This window comes from Dromiciops gliroides, chromosome 6, assembly GCF_019393635.1.
Source record: "Dromiciops gliroides isolate mDroGli1 chromosome 6, mDroGli1.pri, whole genome shotgun sequence".
In the NCBI taxonomy this organism is placed as follows: Eukaryota; Metazoa; Chordata; class Mammalia; order Microbiotheria; family Microbiotheriidae; genus Dromiciops; species Dromiciops gliroides.
Window position 1 is genome coordinate 134,557,034 of NC_057866.1, and position 27,696 is coordinate 134,584,729.

General features: G+C 35.5%; 1 pseudogene; it reads right to left on the reverse strand.

Moving 5' to 3' along the window:
* Positions 1 to 202: 202 nt before the first annotated feature.
* LOC122732087 lies at positions 203 to 27,696 on the reverse strand (annotated as a pseudogene).

Genomic DNA, 27,696 nt, shown 5'->3' on the forward strand with positions numbered 1-27,696 from the left:
AATCATTACATAAATTACAACAAGCATACCAATCTAGTTTAATTACCTAAGAAAGATAGGAAGGAAGGAGAGACCTCAAGAAATACCTTGAGCTTCCACTTTTCACCTCAAACACTACCTTTGATCTAGGGAAAACTTTCTGAACTTTTTTCCTTCTTTCTGGGGGGTTCCCAACTTTATTGGAAAGAAGTAAAACTTAACATTAAACAACTCCTCTTATTGTTTTGAAGTTCATCTCAGCTGTGTGCTGGATAACTTGCAGGTTGGACAAACATTATCAGGGTCTACTTCAATGATCTCCTGATCCAAAGTAGAGACCTCAGGGACATAGTTATCCCTCCTTTCTCTTTGTTCTTCCTGCAATTAGATGGAGATGACTCTCATAGGGCCTCTCTGGATGTGCTTCATCAGAAAATTAACATGCTGCAATCTTGTTGCGCAACTTCTTGCTGGAAATGACAGCAATCTCCTTGCACACATGCTTGTTGGTGTGTAAGTTGTTGCCCAGGTGGGTGTAGTACTTTTCAATGTTGACCCAGGCTACCTTCTTCATGGTCTTGGTCTGAATGTGACCCGTGTTGATTCCTGGGGGTACTGGAGAGTTTCTGAACTTTGAAGGGTACAGAACATTTTAGATTTCCTATGTTCTCATCAGTATCATAGGAATACCACCAAATCATCTGAAGACAGTGTCTGTATCATGAGCCAAGATTAGAACAGATATGGATTCACAACTCTACAAGAATACAGCAAAGAAACTTTATCATGATTAAGGTTCATAAATACTAAGACCTGAGTTACTCCTTTACCAAATGTGAACTCTAAGTTTGATTGCACTTTCTCCTAGACTCTTTATGTACTTATTGAAAAGTGTAGTATAGATTTTTGTGAGGAATATTTCACACCAATTTCATAAATATTTTTCCCTCTAAAACCTATTTAGGCAATTGTGAATAAAATGATTTAAAATTTATAATCTTGACAAAAAGCACAGCAGTTGAAGCTTCAGCCAACAACATTAAAGGATCATCCCCAGTTTCTCAGTCATACTAAAAGCTGAAAGGAAGATGTTGTCTTTCTCTGAGACCTCAGGTCATATGATAGAGTGGGAGTTAGCATATTGAACTTTAGAGTTTATATTGACTACAAAAATATGTTTGTTGCCTAGGAAACATCTCAGAAAAACACAGGAACAACATTTTTATCTTTCAGTCCTAACTTTAAATACACTGACATTACCTATATTATTCAATAAATTTTAATGGGATAAACAATATATTTTGTGTGATGAATGCTTTTTACTTATTCTTATGTAGACAGGATTTACAGTGAAATAATGGGGGAAAACATATTGGGGAAATAAATCACTTCTCTTGCCTCCAATTAGCACCTCACCACCCAGAATGTCTAACAGAACTTTTGTGGATCAGTGTGATTTTAATAAATATCTTTGGTATAGAAAATGTTGAAATGACCTATGAAAGCTTTAGGAAATAAAGTAGGAGGCAGCATAAGATAGTGGATTTGGAGTCAGAGGGCCTAGGTTTGAATCCTGGCATGTTACGTGCCTTTTTCTATCACCCAGACAAAATCACCTCATTTTCCCTTATCCATCAAATGAGTGATCTTGAATGGATAATTTCTGAAATTCTTACCAAGTTGAAAATCAAAGAACCCTAATCTTTACCTTTTTAGTTTTTTTTTTAAGAAATCAAAGTTGATGAAGTTATCCCATTATAAAAATTGAGGCATCTCAACCTTCTATCTTTTGAATTTTATTAAATATGTCAGTATACTTAGACAAGGAGATGGATCCCCTCCCTACCCATTCAATTAATCTTTTTTATTAATGAAAAAATATTTAAAATTTCCAAATAATTATAAAAATTAAAAAAATAGACCCAATATTCTCATGTTAAGATCATTCGGCTTAGTGCTTTGCTTTTTTTTTTTTTCCATAAGATTCCCCACTCAAAAGTATAGTTCCCAGAAGTCATTAACATCCCCAAATGTTGGATTTCAAATTTCAGATGTCTCAATAATGATTTTAACTTACAATATCTCTTATGAAATTTAATGTTGTCATGTCTGACTCTTTATGACCCCATTTGGGGTTTTATTGGCAAAAATACTGGAGTAATCTGTCATTTCCTTCTGCAACTCGATTTATAAACGAGGAAACTGAGACAAACAAGATAAAATTGCTTGCCCACGGTCACACAGCTATTAAATGTATAAGACCAGATTTGAACTCATGAAAATGAGTCTTCCTGACTTCCAGCCTGGCAGTTTCTCCACTGTGTCACCTAGCTACCCCCTTATGACATAATAACCTTAAATCTGATGTTCCTTCTTTCTTAAGAACAAGACATAAGTAGTTTCAAATTAGGATAAAGGGACCCCTTGGCCTCTCTCTATTATTAGATAAGTGGGAAAATTAAATAATTATCAATGTATTAAAAGTTCCTGGGGGCAGCTAGGTGGCGCAGTGGATAGAGCACTAGCCCTGGATTCAGGAGTACTTGAGTTCAAATCCAGCCTCAGACCCTTGACACTTACTAGCTGTGTGACCCTGGGCAAGTCACTTAACCCCAATTGCCTCACACAAAAAAAGTTCCTTATCCCCCCCCCAAAAAAAAGAAAACCCACATTCCCCCCCACCCTGGCCTGACCTGGTGGGTGTTGGGTGCTGTATTTTAAAAATAATGACTATGTAACATGACCATGTTTAAACTGTCTTATCTTACATCATCTACTCAAGACAATTATGTTATGTATATGTATTTCTGTATATACATATACACACATATAGTGTTTGTGTGTATATATGTATGTGTTTGTGTGCATTGCTGCTTTAATGGTATTATTAAAGAAATTTTAAAAGCCTCTATAAGCTTTTTCCTTTGTTATCTTTTAACCGCCCTACTCTTGGAGTACTCAGCTATTATCCAGTCTAAAGAGATGGGGGAGGTGGGGATGGACAGAGAATGTTCATTCTATGTTAAAAGATTTTAAAATGCCATTAAGGCTAGAAAATGCAACCAGTGGATTCTATTCCCTCAAGAATGATTTAAGTGATGGCTTTAATCCATTTTTATCTTGCCTATATTTTTTCATGACTTATTCTCAGACAGTGGAAATGAGGTATAAGTCAAAAATAAAGGATGAGAGGGGAAGGGAAGTTGGTATACATAGATTTTTCCACATCTGGATGTTGTAGAATGTGTTGCTTCCTATATGAGTCATCCACCCTGCTGAGGAAAAAGGAAGTGACACAAGACCACTGGTGTTAGAATTAAAGAGAGAAAATTGCATGTACTTCTTTATTTGTCAACTTACAGCACCTGGAGGGGAGAAAAAAGGACATTCTATTTAAATAAAATAATGTGCTTTTATTTTCAGTCATATGAAATTCCAGAATTCAGCTTATCCATCTATAGGTGACAATATAAAATTCCCAACTTTGAACTTGGTGGCTGAAAAATAAATAGTTGAATCTCCAATGCAAAAGGCATTCTTTGTAAGTCTGATGTATGTGCATGTTTTGAACAGGATATTTTTTTGAAATTAATTGGATAACCTTGATTTTTTAAAAAAAGAAAATGCTAGATATGTGCAAAGTATTACAGTGCTATTATTAATGTTCTCTTTGTAAATGGATAATGTACTTTACAATGCAAATGATTGGTACTTTTTTACCAATTATTTCTAAAGAAGCATCACTTGTAAAAATACTGGAGAAAACAATGAGTTTGTGTTCCTATTTTGACTTATATTCATAAGTCAGTTCATTTCAAGATTAACCAAATCCAATTTTCCTTTCTTTTTCATTATTTTGAGGTGTCTGAAACAAATTTAAGCTAAAAGGGTAAGGGTTTAAAATATTCTGCTTTGATTCCTCAAGGTTTGGACTGAAAAAATTTTGAAAGGTTTAGTTAACTGTACTTGTCAAAGTGTCTCTTACTTGCAGTGTTGAAATTAAATATGAACTAAGAAGCTGTAATTTGTTTTGAGAATATGAGATTTATAAAAGAAAAAGACTGATATGTGTATTAGTCCCTACTAAGCAATTATAATCAAAGTACTTTGATGATGCATTTATGGGATCTATTATCAGAACTTTTTTTAAACTTTTTTTTGGGGAGGGCAGGGCAATGAGGGTTAAGTGACTTGCCCAAGGTCACATAGCCAGTAAATGTCAAGTGTCTGAGGGTGGATTTGAACTCAGGTCCTCCTGAGTCCAGGGCCGGTGCTCTATCCCCGTGCCACCTAGCTTCCCCAGAAATCTTTTTTAAAATTCTGAATAGCTCTCCAAAATTTATTCCCAAATACATGAACTCTTTTGCAGCTAATGTTTCTGTAATGGCTCAAAGAAAGTTTTTTTGTTTGTGTTTTGCCTTTTTGTTTGTGTGTGTGTGTGTGTGTGTGTGTGTGTGTGTGTGTGTATGTGTGCGTGTGTGTGTGTGTGTGCGTGTGTGTGTGTGTGTGTGTGTTTGAAAATGTGGGGGTTTTGGTTACATTAGAATTCTAAAAAGGTTTTCTTATGTGTAAAGCAATTTCCCTAAACTTTTAGGATTTTAGAACCCAGGCACAACTTTAACTTGATGGTCATTGGAAACACTCATAAACTATCATTTATATAAACTTGGCTTATTGGGAAACAAGGTTCCCTTTCTGCTAAAGTCAAAGTGCTCCAGTAGAATATCCTTGGATTATGTGGTTGCCCTTTTCCTGCTTAATATTTGTGTCATTGACTTGAATAAAGGGCAGGAGGCATTTTTTTTTTAAGATTGGTAGATGACATTTGTGGGGGAGGGTCATTAGCATCATGAAACCAGAAAGGGCAGTAGATGTAAAGTGGAGATCTAAGAAAGGAATCAGAAAAGCTGGAATGAAACAGCTACCCTCTTCATATATTATTTGCCTCCTCCAGCAGTGCCTAGCAACTGTGTTTCATAGAATCACAAAGTACAAAATGGCAAGAGTTGAGTGTAGTGATAGAAATCTTGGGATTACCTTTTGAAAAGATTATTCATGGCCTTAAGGTCATCCTACTTGGTGATATCCTTTGTTGTATCCCTTCCCTGCCCTTCTTCATTATTCTATGAAGAGACACTGCCTCAGTGTGTATGTGTATGTGTGTGTGTGTGTGTGTGTGTGTGTTTAGGAGGCTGCCCAAGTTACCTTCTTTTATTGACTCTACTTCTCTCACTCTGTGGTTGTTTCCAGTTGTCTTATAATCTTGTCTTAAGTAGAACAAATGAAGGTCTAATTCCCTTGCAAAACCACTTTAAACTTTCAGTACCATTACAATAGACTAAAATGAGTCCACAGTGTGATATGGCAAACAAAAAAGTCCAAGCAAATTTTGGATATATTTTGAAACAAAGTGGTTAGGACTAAGAAGGTAACAGTTTTTCTTACTGTGTCCTTGTCAGACAGTATCTGGATTATTTTGTTCAGCTCAAGATACCATATTTTAAGAAAGGCAGTGTTAAGCTACACACAGTTGAGAGGACAATCTGGATGATAAGTGTCATGTGTATGATATAGAAGGATTACTTGAAGGAACTTGGAATAGAATTGAATGATAGCTATCACCAAATATTTGAAGAACTATTGGATGTATAGAAGATTAGACTTGTTCTATTTGCCCCAAGAGTGGAGTAGTAGAAGTCTTGGGTAAAATTTGAAAAGAGAATAGTCCTTAAAGTCTATTGGTTGACTTCTCAGATAATTGATTTTCCTTACTAGGAGTTTTCAAGCAAAGGCTCAGTGACCACTTTCTAGGCATTTTAGAAGAGGAAATTCTTATGTAGACATGAGTTGGATCAAATGACTCCTAAAGGCCCTTTAGACTTTCAGATTTCATGGTTTTGTTTGATTTAACTGGAGTCTATGTGGCATAGATATGAAAAAAATATGCACATATATGTATATGTATATATTTGTGTTTACAGAACAGAGAGAGAGAGAGAGAGAGAGAGAGAGAGAGAGAGAGAGAGAGAGATGACAGCTAGGAAGAAAGATGAGCTGGGTGGATAGTGACAGTTTTTGTTGAAGATATCTAGAAAATGTATATTTAAATTTTAACCCCTTTTATTCATAATAACGTTTATTAAATTATTTCCCCAATACTTCACCCTAGTATGGATGTTACTCTGTATTCCAAATGTCTATTCCATTACAAGGCAACTTCTAATAGGTCCTAATAAGCTGTGAAGGTTTCAAATATCCCATTTAAAACCTGTGTTACCCAAAGTTTAAGAAACTTTTATCTGACCTTAGACAAGTTCCTTAATTTCTTTATGAACCAGTTTCCTCATCTGTGAAATGGAGTGGGCTCGGATAAATAACACTATAAGACAAGAGGTAGAAACAAAATGTCCCTAGTCCCTGGAAGAGCTCATCTTTTGAACTCTATCCCTTTATCAAGGTCTATTGATTGGTGTGTGAGTGTGACCCAACTACCTCAGTGTATTTAACCTACTTCATCCCTCGAGATGAAACCACATGTCAAATCACATCCAGCTGTCTATCCAGTCATCTTCTATCTGTTTTACTGTGACAGCTTCTCCTCCCATTCAATCTTTTTTTTTTTACATTATGAGATATTTTATTTTTTCCGTTACATGTAAAGATAGTTCTCAACTTTTGTTTATACATGCTTTACAATTTCAGATTTTTCTCCCTCCCTCCCTCCCCTCCCTCCCCCCTCCCCTAGACAGCAGGTAATCTGATATAGGTTATATCTATATATATCTATACATATACATATAGATATATATATACACACACATATATATACACATAATAACATTAATCCTATTTCTGCATTAATCCTGTTACAAGAGAAAGAATCAGAGCAGTGATGCAAAACCTCAAAATAGAAAAAAAAAAACAACAGCACCCAAAACAAAAGAAATAATATGGTTCAATCAGCATCTATACTCCACAGTTCTTTCTTTCTTTTTTTTTCTTGGATTTGGAGATCCTCTTCTATCATGAGTTCCCTGGAACTCTTCTGTACCATTGCATTGGTGAGAAGAATATAGTCCATCACAGTAGGTCAACACTCAATGTTGATGATACTGTGTACAATGTTCTTCTGGTTCTGCTCATCTCACTCATCATCAGCTCACGTAAGACTCTCCAGGTTTCTCTGAACTCTTCCTGCTCATCATTTCGTACAGCACAATAGTACTCCATTGTATTCATATACCACAACTTGTCCAGCCATTCCCCAATTGATGGGCACCCCCTCAACTTCCAATTCCTTGCTACCACGTAAAGAGCAGCTATAAATATTTTTGTACATGTGGGTCCCTTTCCCCCTTCCATGATTTCTTTGGGCAAAAGACCTAAAAGTGGGATTGCTGGGTCAAAGGGTATGCACAGCTTTATCGCCCTTTGGGCATAATTCCAAATTGCTCTCCAGAATGGTTGGATCAGCTCACAGCTCCACCAACAATGCATTAGTGTTCCAATTTTCCCACAGCCTCTCCAACATTTATTATCTTCCTTTTTTGTCATTTTAGCCAATCTGATAGGTGTCAGGTGGTACCTCAGAGTTGTTTTAATTTGCATCTCTCTAATCATTAGAGATTTAGAGCATTTTTTCATATGGGAATAGATAGCTTTGGTTTCTTCATCAGAAAACTGCCTGTTCATATCCTTTGACCATTTCTCAATTGGGGAATGACTTGGATTCTTATAAATTTGATTTAATTCCCTATATATTTTAGAGATGAGGCCTTTATCAGAAGCACTGGCCTCAAAAATTGTTTCCCAGCTTTCTGCCTCCCTTCTAATTTTGGATGCATTGCTTCTGTTTGTACAAAAATTTTTTAATTTAATATAATCAAAATCATCCACTTTGCATTTTATAATATACTCTATCTCATGTTTGGTCAAAAACTGTTCTCCTTTCCAAAGATCTGATAGGTACACTATTCCTTTCTCTCCTAATTTACCTATGGTATCACCTCTTATGTCTAAATCATGTATCCATTTTGACCTTATTTTAGTATAAGGTGTAAGATGTTGGTCTAAGCCTAATTTCTGCCATACTATCTTCCAGTTTTCCCAGCAGTTTTTGTCGAATACTTAGTTCCTATCCCAGAAGCTGGAGTCTTTGGGTTTATCAAACACTACATTACTAGTGTCATTTACTAATGCATTTCCTGAGCCTAGCCTATTCCATTGATCTACCACTCTATTTTTTAGCCAGTACCAGATAGTTTTGATGACTGCCGCTTTATAGTAAAGCTCCAGGTTTGGTACCGCTAACCCACCTTCCTGTGAATTTTTTTTCATTATTTCCCTGGATATTCTTGATTTTTTGTTTTTCCAGATGAATTTTGTTATTATTTTTTCTAGCTGTATAAAATAATTTTTAGGTAGCCTGATTGGTATGGCACTGAATAAGTAAATTAATTTAGGCAGTATTGTCATTTTTACTATATTAGCTCTGCCTATCCATGAGCAATTGATATCTTTCCAATTATTTAGATCTGATTTGATTTGTGTGAAGAGTGTTTGGTAGTTGTGTTCATAGAGTTCCTGGGTTTGTCTTGGCAAGTAGACTCCCAAGTATTTTATATTACCTACCGTTACTTTAAATGGAATTTCTCTTTCTATCTCTTGCTGCTGGACTTTGTTGTTCATGTATAGAAATGCTGATGATTTATGTGGATTTATTTTATATCCTGCTACTTTGCTAAAGTTGTTAATTGTTTCAAGTAATTTTTGACTTGATTCTCGAGGATTCCTTAAGTATACCATCATATCATCTGCAAAGAGTGATAGTTTTGTTTCCTCCTTGCCTATTCTAATTCCTTTAATTCCTTTCTCTTCTCTGATTGCTAAAGCTAACATTTCTAGGACAATATTAAATAATAGGGGTGATAATGGACATCCCTGTTTCACCCCTGATCTTATTGGGAAGGCCTCTAATTTATCTCCATTGCATATAATACTTGCTGATGGCTTTAGGTAGATACTGTTTATTATTCTAAGGAAAGCTCCCCCTATTCCTAAACTCTCTAGTGTTTTTATTAGGAATGGGTGCTGTACTTTGTCAAAAGCTTTTTCTGCATCTATTGAGATAATCATATGATTTTGGTTGGTTTTCTTATTGATGTGGTTGATTATGTTAATAGTTTTCCTAATGTTGAACCAGCCCTGCATTCCTGGTATAAATCCCACCTGGTCATAGTGTATTATCCTGGTGATCACTTGCTGTAATCTCCTTGCTAATATCTTATTTAAGATTTTAGCATCAATATTCATTAGGGAGATTGGTCTATAATTTTCTTTCTCTGTTTTTGCTTTGCCTGGTTTTGGTATCACCACCATATTTGTGTCATAAAACGAATTTGGTAGAACTCCTTCTTCACCTATTTTTCCAAATAATTTGTATAATATTGGAATTAATTGTTCTTTAAATGTTTGGTAAAATTCACCCGTAAACCCAACTGGCCCTGGGGATTTTTTCTTAGGGAGTTCATTAATAGCTTGTTCAATTTCTTTTTCTAATATGGGTTTATTTAAGGATTTTATTTCCTCTTCAGTTAACCTGGGCAGTTTGTATTTTTGTAAATATTCATCCATTTCATTTAGATTGTCAAATTTATTGGCATACAGTTGGGCAAAATATTTCCTAATTATTGCTTTAATTTCTACTTCATTGGTGGTAACATCACCCTTTTCATTTTTGATACTGGTAATTTGGTTTTCTTCTTTCTTTTTTTTAATCAAATTAACCAGTATTTTATCTATTTTATTGGTTTTTTCATAAAACCAGCTCTTAGTTTTATTGATTAATTCTATAGTTTTTTTGCTTTCAATCTTATTGATTTCTCTTTTAATTTTCAGGATCTCTAATTTAGTGTCTAATTGGGGATTTCTAATTTGTTCTTTTTCTAGCTTTTTAAGTTGCATGCCCAATTCATTAATCTCCTCTTTCTCTTTTTTATTCATGTAAGCATTTAGAGCTATAAATTTTCCCCTAAGCACTGCTTTGGCTGCATCCCATAGATTTTGGTATGTTGTCTCATTATTGTCATTCTCTTGGATAAAGTTATTGATTGTTTCTATGATTTCTTGTTTGGCCCATTCATTCTTTAGAATGAAATTATTTAGTTTCCAATTGATTTTCATTCTACTTTTCCCTGGCTCTTTCTTACATGTAATTTTTATTGCATCATGATCTGAGAAGGATGCATTTACTATTTCTGCCTTTCTACATTTGACTATGATGTTTTTGTGCCCTAATACATGGTCAATTTTTGAAAATGTGCCATGTACTGCTGAGAAAAAGGTATATTCCTTTCTATCCCCATTCAATTTTCTCCAGACATCTATCATGTCTAACTTTTCTAGTAATCTATTCACCTCTTTCACTTCTTTCTTATTTATTTTTTGGCTAGATTTATCTAATTCTGAGAGGGGGAGATTCAGATCCCCCACTAGTATAGTATTACTATCTAATTCCTCTTGTAACTCATTTAACTTCTCCTCTAAGAACTTGGATGCTATACCACTAGGCGCATACATATTCAATATTGATATTACTTCATTATCTATAGTACCTTTAAGTAAGATGTAATTTCCTTCCTTATCTCTTTTAATGAGATCTATTTTTGCCTGCACTTTGTCTGAGATAAGGATTGCTACCCCTGCCTTTTTTACTTTAGCTGAGGCATAATATATTCTGCTCCAGCCTTTTACCTTTACTCTGTGTGTATCTCTCTGCTTCAAATGTGTTTCTTGTAAACAGCATATTGTAGGGTTCTGGTTTTTAATCCACTCTGCAATTCGCTTCCATTTTATAGCAGAGTTCATCCCATTCACATTCACAGTTATTATTACTAACTGTCTATTCCCCTCCATTCTATTTACCCCCTTTGTACTTTTCCCCCCTTCTTTCACCCTATTCCTCCTCACCGACGTTTTACTTCTTACCCCTGCCTCCCCCAATCTGCCCTCCCTTTTTATCACCCCCCTCTCTTTTCTTTACCCTTTTCTCCCTTGCTTTTGTCCTCCCTTCTCAGTCCCCCCCTTTCCCTTCCCCTTTTGTTTCCCTAAAGAGTGAGTTAAGTTTCTTTATCCCAATGAACGTATATGTTATTCCCTCTTTGAGTCAAATCTAATGAGAATAGGGTTGAAACCATGTTCCCCCCTCCTTTCTTTCCCTCTATTATAATAGGTTTTTTTCCACCTCTTCATATGATATAATTCATCCCATTCCACCTCCCCTTTCCTCTCCTCCCCATAGACTCCCTTTTTATCTCCTTAATTCTTTTGTATCATCACATCAAAGACAATTTATATTTATACCCTCTATATAAAGTCCTTCTCTCTGCCCAAATACATTTACAGTTCTTAAGAGTTATGAGTATTATCTTCCTGTGTAGGGATATAAACAGTTTAACCTAATAGGGTAACTTTTTTTTCCCCCTCTGTTTACCTTTTTAAACTTCTCTTGAGTCTTGTATGTTGAGATCAAATTTTCTATTCAGTTCTGGTCTTTTCACCAGGAAAGATTGAAAGTCCCCAATGTCATTAAATGTCCATCTTTTCCCCTGAAAGAAAATGCACATTTTTGCTGGGTAATAGATTCTCGGCTGCAATCCAATCTCCTTTGCCTTCCGGAATATCATATTCCAAGCCTTGCGGTCCTTTAATGTTGAAGCTGCCAGGTCCTGAGCAATCCTGACTGTGGCTCCATGATATTTAAATTGCTTCTTTCTGGCTGCTTGGAGTATTTTCTCCTTCACCTGCTAATTCTGGAATTTGGCTACAATATTCCTTGGAGTTTTCCTTTTGGGGTCTCTTTCAGGAGGTGATCGGTGGATTCTTTCAATGATGATTTTATCCTCTGATTCTATGATATCAGGGCAGTTCTCCTTAATAATTTCCTGGAATATGGTATCTAGATTCTTTTTCTGGTCATGGCTTTCAGGCAGTCCAATGATTCTCAAATTGTCTCTCCTCAATCTGTTTTCCAGATCAGTTGTCTTTCCAATGAGGTATTTCACATTTTCTTCTATTTTTTCATTTTTTTTATTCTGCTTGACCGATTCTTGGTGTCTCATGGATTCCTTTTCTTCCAACTGTCCCACTTTAATTTTTAAGGCATTGTTTTCTTCAGTGAGATTATGCACCTTTTTTTCCATTTGGCTAAGTGAATTTTTTAAGGTATTGTTTTCTTCAGTGAGATTATGTACCTTTTTTTCCGTTTGGCTAAGTGAATTTTTTAAGGTATTGTTTTCTTCAGTGAGATTATGCAGCTTTTTTTCCATTTGGCCAAATGAATTTTTTAAGGCTTTGTTTTCTTCAGCTTCCTTTTCTAAGCTGCTGATTCTTTTTTCATAGTTTTTTTGTGTTGCTTTCATTTCTCTCCCCATTTTTTCTTCTACCTCTTGCAATTGATTTTTAAAATCCTTTTTGAGCTCTTCCAGGAAGGCTTTTTGTTCTTGCGACCAATTCACCTTCCCTTGTGAGGCTTCAGATGTAGACAATTTGAGGCTATTGTCCTCATCTGAGTTTGTGTTGGCTTCTTCCCTATTGATACAGAAGCTCTCAATGGAGAGGGCTCTTTTTTGCTTCTTACTCATTATTGCAGCTTATTTATTTATTCTTTAAGTTGAGGTCTGCTCTGGGGGCACCAGGGTCCCTGTTTTGGGCTTCTTGTGCAGGTGTATAGGTGCTGTGTGACCGGGCTTTTACTCTGAGGCCTTTATGGTGTGTGGAGATCCCCTGTCCTGCACTTCCTGTCTGATTGTGCTCGGCCAGCCAGGCGTCAGACCCCGGCGTCTGATCCCGCCGTTCGTGGCCCTCTCGGCCTGTGCAGGTAAGTTTTTCCACTGTCCTTCTTGGCCACCAGATTTTTGAACCAGGTTCCGGGAGCCTCAGTTGTTCGGCTGTGACCCGCAGCTCCTGCTGATTTGCCCTGACCCCCTCGGCGCTGGGTTGCTGCCCTGCGCTGGGCCTCCCTTTTGCCCGAGTCAGACCGACCTTTTCCTGAAGTCTTCTAAATTATCTCTGGTTGGAGGACTGTGTCTCTCTGTCTCTTTGCAGGTTCTGTAGTTTCAGAATCCGTCCAGAGGCTTGATTTAATGTTCGTTTTGAGGGAACAGAAGGAGAGCTCAGGCAGCTTGCTGCTTCCTCTCCGCCATCTTGGCTCCGCCCCCCATTCAATCTTTTTTAAATTTAATTTTATTATTTTCCAGTTACATATTACATATAAGGATAGTTTTCAACATTGGTTTACACTGGATTTTTAGTTCCAAATTTTTCTTTTCTGCCCCACCTCTCTTCCCTCTCTCCTCCCCAAGATGGAAAGCAGTCTGATATAGGTTGGATATGTACAGTCATATCAAACATATTTCTACATTAGTCATCTTGTGAAAGAACAATCAGAGCACAAAGGAAAAACCTCAAATAAAAAAAATCCAGTCCAAAAATAGAAACAGTATGATTCAATCTGCATTCATAATTCAAAGTCCTTTTTTCTGAAGGTTGAGAATATTTTCTATCACAAGTTCTTTGAAACTGTTTTGGATTGTTGCACTGCTGAGAAGAGCCAAGTCTATCCCCATTATTCATCACACAATGTTGTTGTTACTGTGTACAATGTTCTCCTGGTTTTGCTCCTCTCAGTCAGCATCAGTTCATATAAGTCCTTCCAGGTTTCTCTGAACTCCTCCTGATCATAATTTCTTACAGCACAATATTATTCCATTATATTCATATACCAAAATTTGTTTAGTCATTCCCCTATTGATGGGCATTCCCTCAATTTCCAATTCTTTGCCACCAGAAAGAGAGCTGCTATAAATATTTTTGTATATGTGGGCTCTTTGGAATACAGACCTAGTAGTGGTACCACTGGGTATGAACAGTCCCATAGCCTTTTGGGCATAGTTCCAAATTGCTCTCCAGAATGGTTGGATCATTTCCCAGCTCCACCAACAATGCTTTAGTGTTCCAATTTTTCCACAGCTTCTCCAACATTTATTATTTTCCCTTTGTTCATATTAGCCAATCTGATAGGTTTCAGGTGGTACCTCAGAGTTGTTTTAATTTACATCTCTCTAATCAATGGTGACTTAGAGCATTTTTTCATATGGCAATAGATAGCTTTGACTTCTTCATCAGAAAACTTCCTGTTTATATCCTTTGATCATTTCTCAATTGGAGAATGACTTGGATTCTTATAAATTTGATTTAGTTCCCTATATATTTAAGAAACGAGGCCTTTATCAGAAATGCTGGCTGTGAAAATTGTTTCCCAGTTTTCTGCCTCCCTTCTAATTTTGGCTGCATTGCTTCTGTTTGTACGAAAGCTTTTTATTTTAATGTAATCAAAAACTTCCATCTTGCATTTTATAATATTCTCTATCTCTTGTTTGGACATAAATTATTTTCCTCTTCATAGATCTGAGAGTTAAACTATTCTTTCCTGTCCTACTTTATCTATGGTATCACCCTTTATGTCTAAATCTTGAACACATTTTGAACTTATTTTTGTATAAGGTGTAAGATGTTGGTCTAAGCCTAGTTTCTGTCATACTATCTTCCAGTTTTCCTATCAGTTTTTGTCAAATACTGAATTACTATTCTAGAAGCTGTAATCTTTGGGTTTATCAAACAGTATATTACTAAAGTCATTCACTCCTGTGTCTCCTGTGCCTGACCTATTCCATTGATCCACCACTCTATTTCTTAGCCAGTACCAAATAATTTGGCTGCCACTTTGTAGTATAACTTTAAATTTGGTATGGCTAGCCCACCTTCCTATATATTTATTTTTCATTACTTTCCTTGATACTCTTGACTTTTTATTCTTCCAGATGAATTTTGTTGTTATATTTTTCTAACTCTATAAAATAATTTTTAGGTAGTCTGATTGATATGTCACTGAATAAGTAAATAAATTTAAATAGAATTGTCATTTTTATTATAGTAGCTTGGTCTATTAGTAATTGATATTTTTCCAATTACATAAATCTGATTTGATTTGTGTGAAAAGTGTTTTGTAATTGTGTTCATAGAGTTCCTAGGTTTGTCTTGGCAGGTAGACTCCCTAGTGTTTTATATTTTCTAATGTTACTTTAAATGGAATTTCTCTTTCTCTTGCTGCTGAGCTTTGTTGGTCATGTATAGAAATGATGATGATTTATGTGGGTTTATTTTATATCCTGCAACTTTGCTGAAGTTGTTAAGTGTTTCAAGCAGTTTTTTAACTGATTCTTCAGGATTCTCTAAGTATACCATCATATCATCTGCAAAGAGTAAAAGTTTTGTTTCCTCCTTGCCTATTCTAATTCCTTTAATTCCTTTTCCTTCTCTTATTGCTGTAGCTAATATTTCTAGTAAGATATTAAATAATAGAGGTGAAAATGGACATTGCTGTTTCACCCCTGATCTTATTGGGAATGCCTCTAACTTGCCCCCATTACATATAATGTTTGCTAATGGTTTTAGGTAGATACTGATTATTATTTTAATGAAAGCTCCACCTCTTCCTATGTTCTCTGGTGTTTTTTTAATAGGAATGAGTATTGTATTTTGTCAAAAGCTTTCTCTGCATCTATTGAGATAATCATATGATTTTGTTTAGATTTGTTATTGATGTGATTGATTATGTTGATAGTTTTTCTAATGTTGAACCAGTCTTGCATTCCAGTATAAATCCCACCTGGTTGTAGTATATTGTCCTGGTGATGAATTGCTGTAATCTCCTTGTTAATATTTTATTTAAGATTTTTGCATTGATACACATTAGGGAAATTGGTCTGTAATTTTCTTTCTCTGTTTTGGCTCTGCGTGGTTTAGGCTTCAATACCATATTTTTGTCATAAAAGGAATTTGGTAGAACTCCTTCTTCACCTATTTTTCCAAATAGTTTGTATACTATTGGAATTATTTATTCTTTAAATGTTTGATAGAATTTACTTGTAAACCCATCTGGCTTTGGAGATTTTTTCTTAGGGAATTCATCGATGTGTTATTCAGTTTTGTTTTGTTTTTTTTTTCTAAAATGGGCCTATGCAGGGATTTCATTTCCTCTTCAGTTAACTTGTTCAATTTGTATTGTTGTAAATATTCATCCATTTCATTTAGATTGTCAAATTTTTTAGCATTCAGTTGGGCAAAATAGCACCTAATTATTGCTTTAATTTCTACTTCATTGGTGGTAAATTTACACTTTTCATTTTTGATACTGGAAATTTAGTTTTTTTCTTTCTTTTTTTAAATCAAATTAGTCAAATTTTTATCAATTTTATTGTTTTTGTCATAGAACCAGCTCTTAATTTTATTGATTAATTCTATGATTTTCTTGCTTTCAATTTTATTAATTTCTCCTGTGATTTTCAGGATTTCTAATTTACTATTTATTTGGGGATTTTTAATTTGTTCTTTTTCTAGTTGTTTTTTTTTTTTAATTTTATGCCCAATTCACTGATCTCCTCTTTCTCTTTTTTATTCATGTAAACATTTAGATATATAAAATTTTCCCTAAGCACTGCTTTGGCTGCATCCCATAGATTTTGATATGTTGTCTCATCATTGTCATTCTCTTGGATTAAGTTACTGATTGTTTCTATGAATTGTTGTTTGACCCTCTTATTCTTTAGGATGAGATTATTTAGTTTCCAATTAATTTTCAGTCTACCTTTGCATTACTCTTTTTAACATATAATTTTTATTGCATCATGATCTGAGGATACATATACTATTTATGCCTTTCTACATTTGACTATGAGGTTTTTGTGCCCTAATACATGGTCAATTTTTGAGTATGTCCCATGTATCTCTGAGAAACAAAGTATATTCCTTTCTATCCACATTCAATTTTCTCCAGACATCTATCATATCTAACTTTTCTAACATTCTATTCCCTCTTTAACTTCTTTCTTATTCATTTTGTGGCTAGTTTTATCTAATACTGGGAGGGGAAGATTCAGATCCCCCACTGGTATAGTTTTGCTATCTATTTCCTCTTTTAACTCATTCAATTTCTCTAAGAATTTGGATGCTATACCACTTGGCGCATACATGTTTAGTATTGAGATTACTTCATTATCTATTGTACCTTTGGCAAGATGTATTTTCCTTTCTTATCTCTTTTAATTAGATCTATTTTTGCCTTTGATTTTTCTGAGATATGGTTTGCTGCACCTGCTTTTTTTTTTTTTTTACTTCAGCTGAAGCATAATATATTCTGCTCCAACCTTTTACCTTTACTCTATGTGTATCTCTTTGTATCAAATGTGTTTCTTCTAACCAGAATATTGTAGGATTTTGGTTTTTAATCAATTCTTCTATTTGCTTCAGTTTTATGGGAGAGTTCATCCCATTCACATTCACAGTTAATATTATTAAATGTTTATTTCTTCCATTCTCTTATCCCCTTTGTAATCTTTTTTTCCCTTCTTTCATCTTGTTCCTCCTGACCAGTATTTTGCTCCTGACCCTTGCCTCCTTCAATCTTCCATCCCCTTTATTAGCTTCCCTTCTTTTTCTTGCCCCCTCTTCCCCTGCTTCTGCCACCCTTCTATCAATACCACCCTCTTCCCCTTTACTATAATTAAATAGAACTATTTTTAAAAATCCTTAATTTTCAAGAAATCTAGAATAAGTTAGAGATCATAGTATAAGGAGGGAAATTTTTTGTCATATGTATCATTGAGGCTTGATAGAGTTAGGCTAATGTTTGGAATATGGCTAACAATTTGTTGATATATAAGGTTAGTAAAAGAGAATTAAGATGGCATAAATAACTTAAGTTATCAGATGAACTCCATTCTAAAGTATGGAAATGGATTTAACTGCTGAAACACTGTGCCCATTTAAAAATTGTTGAGGAAACAAGAAATATTTCTGTATTGTGTAATGGTAATTGTTTTAATTTTTAAAGAAGGGAAGAGTCCATAACCTATATACCAATGAATTTTATTTTGATTTTTGGAATTTTTCAAAAACTAATAATTAAAAGACAGTACATATCTAGAAAAGAAAAAAATGTTATCACAAAGAGCCCTCATACTTTAATCAAGAATAGAAAATTATAAACTAACTCAAATTCAGTTTTGATGGGGATTCTAAATAAAAGACTATGATTCATATAATTCCTATTGATGACATAGCCTTTAACTACTCACTGGAAAAAATTGCATGCTATTTTTGCACACATGGAAATATTTTAGATGAACTTTCAACTAGAGGGATGGAGAGATCCAAAAATGTGTAATAGACCTCACAGAACACCTATTCTAATACATTCCTGAACAAAAATACTCTTCGTTATTTTTTCTTTGTTTTTATTTTGTTTTGTTTTGTTTTTCTCAGCAACAAACATTTGTTTTATTTTCCATCTACATGTAAGGGTACTTTTCAACATTCATTTTCATAAGATTTAGAGTTCCAAATTTTTCTCCTTCCCTCGCTTCCTTTTTCTCCCCCCCTCCACAAGATTGCAATCATGTTATATATGTACAATCCACAAGTGTTCTTTTTATCAGTTCTTTCTATAGGGGTGCATAGTAAGCTTCCTCATTAGTTCCTTGTGATTGTCTTGGATCATTGAACTGCTGAGTGTAGTTAAGTCATTCACAATTGCTCATTGAACAATACTGCTGTCACGATGCACAATGTCCTCCCAGCTCTGCTCACTTCATTATACATCAATGTTCATTAATCGTTCCAAGTTTTTTCAGGGATCATCCTGTTAGTCATTTCCTATAGCACAAGACCATTCCACTACAATCATATAACACAGCTTTTTCCATCATTCTTCAGTTGATGGACATTCCCTTGCTTCTCGATTCTTAGCCTCCACCAAGAGTTGCTATAAATATTTTTTGCACAATTTTTCCCCCTTTTCTCTTTTTCATTACTATTGTTAACTGTTTCCCTTCCATCCTATTCCCTTCCCCATTATATTTATTGTATTATCCATCTTCTTTCATCCTAGCACTCTTCAAAAGGGATTTGCTTCTGTCTGTCTCCTCCCCCACTCTGCCCTTCCTTCTTTTGCCCCTTTCTCTTTATCCCCTTCCCCTCCTATTTTCCTGCAGGGTTAGAGAGATTATTCACCCAATTGAGTCTGTACATTATTCCCTCCTTGAGCCAATTCTAATGAGATGGAAGTCTTTGTGCCAGTTCTGATGAGTGTTAGGCTCATTTACTGCCCAGATTAAATAGATTACTCCACCTAGTTGGGTGTGTCTGTTAGTCCCTCCTTGAGGAAGCTCTGATGAGTTTAAGGTCTTTGACCCTTTTCTGATGAGTGTAAAATTCATTTACTGCCCTGCTCCTCTCCCATCTCTTCCCCCACTCCATAAGCCTTTTCCTGTTACTTTCATGTAGGATTTCACTTCTGCCCTTCCCCGTCCCCATTGAATTTCCTTCACCCCTCAATTTAACCCTAAAGATGTTATCACCTAGCTAAGTGACACAGTGGATAAAGCATCACCCCTGGACTCAGGGGGTTCCCAGCCAAAACCTGGCCTCAGACACAAGACAGTCGCCCACTGTATGACCCCAGGTATGTCCCCCAGCTCCAATTTTTTATGGTTCTCTAGGGTCTTGTATTTGAAAGTCAAATTTGCTATTCAGTTCAGGTCTTTTCATCACAAATATCTGACAGTCTTCTTTTTCATTAAAGTCCCATTTTTTCCCAATGAAAGATAATGCTGAGTTTTACTGGGTAGGTGATTCTTGGTTGTAATCCCATTTCCTTTGCCCTTTGGAATATCATATTCCATGCCCTTTGGTCCTTTAATGTAGAAGCTGCTAGATCTTGTGTTATCCTGACTGGGGCTCCACAGTACTTGAATTCTTTCTTTTTTTGGCAGCTTGCAATATTTTCTCCTTGAACTGAGAGCTCTGGAATTTGGCCATAATATTCTTAGAAGTTTTCCTTTTGGGATCTCTTTCTGGAGGTGATCAGTGGATTCTTTCAATTCCTATTTTAGCTTCTTCTTCTAGGATTTCAGGGCAATTTTCCCTGAGAATATCTTGGAAGATGGGGTCTAATCTCCTTCCTTGATCATGGTTTTCAGGTAGACCAATAATTTTCAAATTATCTCTCCTGGAGCTATTTTCCAGGTCAGCAGTTTTTGCCATAAGTTATTTCACATTGTCCCCTATTTTTTTATTCATTTGGATTTGCTTTATTGTGTCTTGGTTTCTCATAAAGTCACTGGCTTCCATTTGTTCAATCCTAATTCTTAGGCAATTATTTTCATCAGAGAGCTTTTGTACCTCCTTTTCCATTTGGCCAATCTGACTTTTCAAGCTGTTGCTTTTTTTCTCATGTCTTTCCTGCATTACCCTATTTTCTCTTTCCATTTTTTCCTCTACCTCTCTAATTTTATTTTCAAAGTACTTTTTGAGCACCTCTGTGGCCTGAGACCAATTCGTATTTTTTCTTGGAAGATTTAGATATAGGGGCCATGATGTTGACATCTTCCTCTGAGGGTGCCCCTTGGTCTGCCTTGTTACTGAAGAAACTTTCTATGGTCATGTTGCCTTTCTTTTACTAGACTTTTAGCTTCTTAAAGCAGGGCACTGTTTCCAGGCTATAGTATCCCAAGCTTAAGAAGTCCCAGGTGGTATGATTTAAGGAGAATCAGGTTCTTCACTTGCCTGGCCTGTTCCCTGGTCCTTAGATTACCCCAGACCAACATGCTAATCAACCAGCTTTGTGTGTTGTGGTTCTTAGCTCCAACAAGCCTGTGCCCCTCCCCAACCTGGGGCACTGCTACTCAAGCCTACTACCTTGTTCTCAACAGGGGTGTAAAATCCAAGGTCTGCCTTAGCACCAGCATTGACCCCTTTAGTCTCCCCCTTGCCCAGGGCTCAGCACACTCACCAGACTGTGAGCTTAGTTCCAGACAACACTGTCACTTCAGCTGATTCAGAGGCTCTGGGGGTGCTTTTCTGTTTGTTTGTTTCCCCAAATAATTTGTATAATATTAGAATTAATTGTTCTTTAAATGTTTGGTAAAATTCACCTGTAAACCCATCTGGCCCTGGGGATTTTTTCTTAGGGAGTTCATTAATGGCTTGTTCAATTTCTTTTTCTAATATGGGTTTATTTAATGATTTTATTTCCTCTTCAGTTAACCTGAGCAGTTTGTATTATTTGTAAATATTCATCCATTTAATTTAGATTGTCAAATTTATTGGCTTACAGGTGGGCAAAATAATTCCTAATTATTGTTTAATTTCCACTTCACTGGTGGCAACATCACCCTTTTCATTTTTTATACTGGTAATTTGGTTTTCTTCTTTCTTTTTTTAAATCAAATTAACCAATATTTTATCTATTTTATTGTTTTTTTTCATAAAACCAGCTCTTAGTTTGATTGATTAATTCTATAGTTTTTTTGCTTTCAATCTTATTAATTTCTCCGTTGATTTTCAGGATATCTAGTTTAGTATCTAATTGGGGATTTCTAATTTGTTCTTTTTCTAGCTTTTTAAGTTGCATGCCCAATTCATTAATCTCCTCTTTCTCTTTTTTATTCATGTAAGCATTTAGAGCTATAAATTTTCCTTTAAGCACTACTTTGGCTGCATCCCATAGAATTTGGTATGTTGTCTCATTATTGTCATTCTCTTGGATATAGTTATTGATTTTTTCTATGATTTGTTGTTTGGCCCATTCATTCTTTAGCATGAAATTATTTAGTTTCCAATTGATTTTCATTCTACTTTTCCCTGGCTCTTTCTTACATGTAATTTTTATTGCATCATGATCTGAGAAGGATGCATTTACTATTTCTACCTTTCTACATTTGACTATGATGTTTTTGTGCCCTAATACATGGTCAATTTTTGAAAATGTGCCATGTACTTCTGAGAAAAAGGTATATTCCTTTCTATCGCCATTCAATTTTCTCCAGACATCTATCATGTCTAACTTTTCTAGTAATCTATTCACCTCTTTCACTTCTTTCTTGTTTATTTTGTGCCTAGATTTATCTAATTCTGAGAGGGGGAGATTCAGATACCCCACTAGTATAGTATTACTGTCTAATTCCTTTTGTAACTCATTTAACTTTTCCTTTAAGAATTTGGATGCTATACCACTTGGCACATACATATTCAATATTGATATTACTTCATTATCTATAGTACATTTTAGCAAGATGTAGTTTCCTTCCTTATCTCTTTTAAAGAGATTCATTTTTGCCTGCACTTGCTTTGTCTGAGATAATGATTGCTACCCCTGCTTTTTTTTACTTTCGCTGAAGCATAATATATTCTGCTCCAGCCTTTTACCTTTACTCTGTGTATATCTCTCTGCTTCAAATGTGGTTCTTGTAAACAGCATATTGTAGGATTCTGGTTTTTAATCCACTCTGCAATTCACTTCTGTTTTATAGCAGAGTTCATCCCATTTACATTCACAGTTATTATTACTAACTGTCTATTCCCCTCCATTCTATTTACCCCTTTTGTATTTTCCCCCCTTCTTTCACCCTATTCCTCCATACTGATGTTGTACTTCTTACCCCTGCCTCCCCCATTCTGCCTACCTTTTTATCACCCCCCTCTCTTTTCTTTACCCTTTTCTCCCTTGCTTTTGTCCTCCCTTCTATCAGTTCCCCCCTTTCCCTTCTCCTTTTGCTTCCCTAAAGAATGAGCTAAGTTTCTTTATCGCAATGAACGTATATGTTATTCCCTCTTTGAATCAAATCTAATGAGAGTAGGGTTGAAACAATGTTCACCCCTCCTTTCTTTCCCTCTATCATAATAGGTTTTTTTTTCACCTCTTCATATGATTTAATTCACCCCATTCCACCTCCCCTTTGCTTTCCTCCCCATAGACTCCCTTTTTAACCCCTTAATTTTCTTTGTATCATCACATCAAAGACTATTTATATTTAAACTCTCTGTGTAAAGTCCTTCTCTCTTCCCACATACATTTACAATTCTTAAGAGTTATGAGTATTATCTTCCCATGTAAGGATATAAACAGTTTAACTTAATTGAGAAACCTTTTTTTTTTCCATCTGTTTACCTTTTTTAACTTCTCTTGAGTCTTGTATGTTAAGATCGAATTTTCTATTCAGTTCTGGTCTTTTCATCAGGAAAGATTGAAAGTCTGCAATGTCATTGAATGTCCATCTTTTCCCCTGAAAGAAAATGCACATTTTTGCTGGGTAATAAATTCTTGGCTGCAATCCAAGCTCTTTTGCCTTCCAGAATATCATATTCCAAGCCTTGCGGTCCTTTAATGTTGAAGCTACCAGGTCCTGAGCAATCCTGACTGTGGCTCCATGATATTTAAATTGCTTCTTTCTGGCTGCTTGGAGTATTTTCTCCTTCACCTGATAATTCTGGAATTTGGCTACAATATTCCTTGCAGTTTTCCTTTTGGGGTCTCTTTTAGGAGGTGATCTGTGGATTCTTTCAATGATGAATTTATCCTCTGATTCTATGATATCAGGGCAGTTCTCCTTAATAATTTCCTGGAATATGTTGTCTAGATTCTTTTTCTGGTCATGGCTTTCAGGCAGTCCAGTGATTGTCAGATTGTCTCTGGTGGATCTGTTTTCCAGATCAGTTGTCTTTCCAATGAGGCATTTAACATTTTCTTCTATTTTTTCATTCTTTTGATTCTGCTTGACAGATTCCTGGTTTCTCATGGATTTCTTATATTCCAACTGCCCAATTTTAATTTTTTAGGCATTGTTTTCTTCAGTGAGTTTATTCACCTTTTTTTCCATTTCGCCAGGTGAATTTTTTAAGGAATTGTTTTCTGCAGTCAATCTTTGTGCTTCTTTTTCCAAGCTGCTGATTCTTTTTTCATAGTTTTCTTGTTTTGCTTTCATTTCTCTCCCCATTTTTTCTTCTACCTCTCTCGATTGATTTTTAAAATCCCTTTTGAGCTCTTCCAGGAAGGCTTTTTGTTCTTGGGACCAATCCATCTTCCCTCGTGAGGCTTCACATGTAGGCAATTTGAGGGTATTGTCCACATCTGAGTTTGTGTTGGCTTCTTCCCTATTGATACAGAAGCTCTCAATGGAGAGGGCTCTTTTTTGCTTCTTACTCATTATTGCAGCTTATTTATTTCTTTTTTAAGTTGAGGTCTGCTCTGGGGGCACCAGGGTCCCTGTTTTGGGCTTTTTTGTGCAGGGCTATAGGTGCTTTGTGACCGGCTTTTTACTCTGAGGCCTTTATAGTGTATGCAGTTTGCCCCCCTGCACTTCCTGTCTGAGCACTCTATGTCCATGTGCCTGGTCGCGCCTGTCCTGTTTGTGGCGCTACAGCTGGCATCTTGCCCTCTCGGCTGGTGCAGGTAGGTTTTTCTATTGTCCTACTGGGCCACCAGAATTTCAAGCCAGGTTCCAGGGGCCTCAGTTGTTCAGCTGTGGCCCGCAGCTTCCTGCTGACTTGCCCTGACCCCCTCAGCACTGGGCTGCTGACCTGTGCTGCACCTCCCTTTTGCCTGAGTCAGACCGATCTTTTCCTGAAGTCTTCTAAATTATCTCTGGTTGGAAGACTGTATCTCTCTGTCTCTTTGCAGGTTCTGTAGTTTCAGAATCCATCTAGAGGCTTGATTTAATGTTCTTTTTGAGGGAACAGATGGAGAGCTCAGGCAGCTTGCTCATTCTTCTCTGCCATCTTGGCTCCGCTTCCCTTATATCAGGTCTGCTTTTCTGGTGCGGCCTTCCTGGGACTGGATCTGTGTCAGTGTGACTGTAGGGTTGGGCTCCACTCTTGTATCAGCAAAGAAGCTCCCTGCTTCCAACCTTCCAAGCCGTTCTTGGTTAGAAGATGATTCCAGCACATTCTTCTGTGAGTTTTGCTGCTCCGGGCATTTTCCTATGGCATTATTGGATGTTTTAAAAAAATACTCTTTGTAACAATGTAACAACTGTCCATCCAATCTTTGGTTCAAGACCTTCACAAAGGGATAATGCTATTCATTAGGGAGTTATCCCTTTAACAAGACAATATGTACATGATTTCAATGTGTATCCAATACTGCTAGTTTTGCTCTCTGGAAATAAGTAGAAAAATTCTAATCCTTTTTCCACATGATATCATTTATACTTGGAAAAATTAATTTTGTCCACTATAGATTAACCAAGGCCAGTTTCATCAAGCAACATGCACATGTGATCTTGAGGACTGACCATCACGTTTGCCGTCTTCTATAAAGAATAGTTTGCTCTACTTCCCGGGTTGTCACTGTCTTTCATAAAAAATAGCACCCAGAATTAAGATGTGAAAGTGACTAAAAGAGCTTGAATGAGACCTTTCTCATGCTGGACATTACCTTTGTTAAAGTAGACTAAGTTCAGATAAGATTTAAAAAGCCTAAACTCTCAACTCAGGCAGCATACAGTCCACTGAATATTGTGGATAAATGTCATGCTTCCATCCAGCTAGATGAAGTCCATAGACTCAATTATTAATAATCCCAATTATTATTTATTTTTTGACTTCTATCTACCCCAAATATATGGATGTTTGTGTTCAATAGTGCAAGTATAGGGAGCAGGATTACATCATAATTATGCAACATGACATTGAGTCCTACAATGAATAACTAACTCTACAAAAAGTCTGATTCTCCCCCTGCTCCCCATGATCATAATCCCTTATGCTCAGGTAAAGAGTGGTAATATAAAATTTCTCAGGCTTTTAGCGACCAAATAGATTATTATAATCATGCTTCATATCATTGAAGATCTAACAATATTTTTATTCCAATTTAAATTTAAAATTAATTATTTTTGATGTTTTGAAATAGATTGTGAATATATAGTAAAATAAAGCACATTTTCTTGGCTCACTTGGGTCTGTCTGTTATTTGAATTTGCTTTCCTTTTGGGAAAATCAACAGTAACTATTTATTTGAACACCTGATGGATTAGGCATATCTATATTTGTTTTTATCTGTTGCCTTGCCTCTAGTCTTATGAGACATTTTCAGTCTCCTACCTAATTATGATGCAAGATTTAAAACTAACATTGCTTTTTTGTTAGGATTTTTTCATATGGAATCTTGGGTGGATATTGTTTTGTGACAGGTCTCTGTCTCTACAAAAGGGATAAATTTCAAAGAAATAGAAAGATTATTCATTTCCTCTAAGGAAGGTAATCTGAACTTTTGGCAGGTGGACCTATTTGTATCTCTAACCCCTTCACCATTATAGTATGGAACTTTTTTTATTCTGAGGATTATATGGTTTAAAAATGTTTGGAAGAAAAAACTGTAGAGGTTAGTATTGTGGATAAAGCCCATGTACATATTTGAACATTTAAGGGGGGAAAAGACATTTTAATTAGAAATTAAGAAGAAATGAATAAGTGAAACTTAGATAGTTGCCATTGATTTAATCAGTGCTTGGTAACAGAAATGCACCAACGATAGTGAGGCTTCTTTCAGTGAAAGAAAATTTAGAAGAGCAAAGATGTTCCACTCATCATTTGTAGCTGTATTTTGTGAAATGTTTTATAGTTGTGTCTCTATGCAAAACACATGAAACTTTTGTTGTTGTTGTCGTTGTTTTTTTTTTATTTTAACAAAATTAAACAAGTTTGGGAAAGGGGTTAAAAAAGATTAAAACAAACCTTGTAACTATGAGTCACTGTCTGGATACTTATTAATATGCTATAATTTTTGGTTCTCTAAAATGTTTGATTTTTTGAAATTATATTTTCCTTACTATATCTGACTCCATCAATTCTAGTTTTGTATTTAGAATAGAAATATTAGTTATGTCCTAAATTCAGTTTGCTACTTATTCTTACTATGAAAGGATCATGAGCTATTAGTTACTTTGAACTTGTCTTAACACCTTTAAATCTTTCAACACCAGAATCTAAAATCCATTATCTTTCCTTTTCTCATTTTTATTTTTTTTCTCCTCCTCTAGGAGATTTTGTTAGATCAAAAGGAGAAAGAGAAAGGAGGGAAAAAAAAGAGAATAAGAAGTAAAAAGTACATATATACATATATATATATATATATATATGCACATACATATACATATATGTATGTGTATATATTTATACACAGAAAGAGATGTGTGTAGGAGTATATGTATATGTATATGATATATACCACAATATATATCTATACATATAAATATAAAATTGTTTATATATGCATGATATATGTATATAGATCTTTATATAAACACATAGATACATAGATGTCCATATATAGAATATATATAAACATATATAATATGCTTGCATATATAATGTGTGTATGTACATATGTATACATACATATATGTCTATATGCATATAAATACTATCTATGTCTATCTCTCTCTCTATCCATCCTTCTATCTATCTATTAGCCTAAAATTATATAACACCTGTGGACCACTCTGTTGGTTAGCTGTTCATCATTCACAAAGATGACCAAAATGGCATCACTATGTTGAGGTCAATGTACAGTATGTCTGACTCTCACTGCTTAGATCAATACAAGCTCAGGAGGCTCTACCACAGGTCAGAAATGTCACTAAAATTATGCATCTTGTTTTTTTTTTTAGTTACTTCAATTTTTCCTCGTTCACAGAGCATTTCTTCTTTGAGGTGGGCATGCCATGCTGTGCAGTCCTGTACCAGTGTCTCCCATGTCTCACAATCACTTCCAAGGTTTTTCAGAGAGAGTATATTTTTATTGCTTCTTTTGACCTCCAT